Source organism: Mandrillus leucophaeus, unplaced genomic scaffold, assembly GCF_000951045.1.
Source record: "Mandrillus leucophaeus isolate KB7577 unplaced genomic scaffold, Mleu.le_1.0 Scaffold411, whole genome shotgun sequence".
NCBI classification, from domain to species: Eukaryota; Metazoa; Chordata; class Mammalia; order Primates; family Cercopithecidae; genus Mandrillus; species Mandrillus leucophaeus.
The window spans coordinates 3,242,178-3,244,198 of NW_012104377.1; the positions used below are offsets into that span (position 1 = coordinate 3,242,178).

Genomic DNA, 2,021 nt, shown 5'->3' on the forward strand with positions numbered 1-2,021 from the left:
AAAAAAAAAAAAAAAAAAAAAAAAATTTGTCAACTGCTTTACTAAACATCATTGTTTAGTATAGACTCCCCAAGCCATATGATCAGAAGAGGGAGAAAGATAACCAGCAAAAGGAAAGAAGAGAGATAAAAGGGTATTTAAAAAAAAAAAAAAAAAGGAAATGTAGAGCTCTGAGCATGGGCATCAACAGAAGACTTTAAAAAGTAATAGATCAATATTTTGTGACAAATGGTTTCCATGTAAGACAATATGGTTCTTTAAGGGCAAATGCCAACATCAGACATGAGTGGTTCCTCTGGTGTTTCTTTCATAATAAAAACCCATACCTGGATTCAAAGTCTAAAGACATGGGTACTAAATCTCACCTCTGTAACATACAGCTAATCATTTAACCTTTGAAGTTCCTCATGGACACTGAAGTACCCAACCTCATGAAATAATGTATCTGTGTTCCAAGAGGAGCTGGTTTTAAGTGGGCTATGCAGATAAGCACAAGAGATATATGGAAGGTCACTCCTGTGGTCACACAACCAAAACCAGAGAATACCTCCTCCCTCCCCATCAAAAATCAGTGGCACTAAATAAAACTCTATCATCCCAGGGATGGCAGAAAATCCAAAGCATAACAAAACATGGATATCTTTTTTTTTTTTGAGATGGAGTCTCACTGTGTTGCCAGGCTGGACTCAGCTCACTGCAACCTCCACCTCCTAGGTTCAAGGGATTCCCGTGCCTCAGGCTCCCGAGTAGCTGGGATTACAGGCACGTGCCACCACACCCACCTAATTTTTATATTTTTCACAGAGACAGGGTTTCACCATGTTGGCCAGGATGGTCTCAATCTCTTGACCTCGTGATCGACCCACCTTGGCCTTCCAAAGTGCTAAGATTACAGGCATGAGCCACCGTGCCCGGCCCAAAGAAAGCATGGATATCTTACCAGCCTGAAAGATGTAGGCTTAGAGTCAAGGCATGTTGAGTCACAGATAATGAAAAAACTGCAGTATTTCTTATAAACTTGTTTCTGGCCTGAGGTCTGTACCTGGTTGAAATCTATGCCAAATCACCGAAGAAACAGAAAATTGGCTCGGCAACATAGCAAGACTTCATCTCCACTGGGGGGAAAAGAAAAAATTAACCAGGTATAGTGGTACATATCTGTGGTCCCAGCTACTTGGAGGCTGAGGTAGGAGGATTGCTTGAACCCAGGAGTTCGAGGTTGCAGTGAGCTATGATCATGCCACTGCACTTCAGCCTGGTCGACACAGAAAGACCATCTCTCAAAAAATAATAATAATAATAAATAGAAAGAAATAGAAAATAGTGACTGCAACTTCTCTCACCATTATAGAGTGTTCAAAGAGATTTTTATACCATACTTAAAAATTGTTGCTAACCTGAATGGGTAGACAATTCCTGTGCTGCCACAGAAGACATTACAGTAGAGGGACCTGCAGAGAGAGGTTAATATTTCCAGGGAAATGAGAGACAGGAAATATCCTGGCAAGTCCAAAAGACTTGTGGAAGACCTGAAGAGATTGACCTAAGGAGAAGGATAGTAGAAACACAACTGAAGGGGCCAACATCTTAGAATTCATCTAAAAACTGCAAGTAATCACACAAGTAGGATGTTCTACCAATATTTAATATTCTGTTAATATTTTAATAAAACAGATACAAAATAAACAAAATTTCAAACATGAATGAGAAAATACCCATTCTCATGTGGGTTGCCAGTACATGACAGGTGGTTGCCAATACTTCTACAGGCAACTACATGTCTACTTGTGTTTTCTGTGTTTTTTTTTTTTTTGAGATGGAGTTTCACTCACATTGCCCAGGCTGGAGGTGCAATGGCACAATCTCAGCTCACTGCAACCTCCGCATCTTGCGTTCAAGCGATTCTGCTGCCTCAGCCTCCCGAGTAGCTGAGATTACAGGCATGTGCCACCACACCCACTAATTTTGTATTTTTAGTAGAGACGGGGTTTCTCCATGTTGGTCAGCCTTGCCACCACGCC

At 41.0% G+C, this 2,021-nt stretch overlaps 1 protein-coding gene across 1 annotated transcript in view; it reads right to left on the reverse strand.

Annotated features, from left to right (window-relative positions):
* The window catches only part of NBEAL1 (neurobeachin-like 1), a 204,259-nt gene that overhangs the window by 193,163 nt on the left and 9,075 nt on the right, over window positions 1–2,021 (reverse strand). The window lies entirely within an intron of this gene.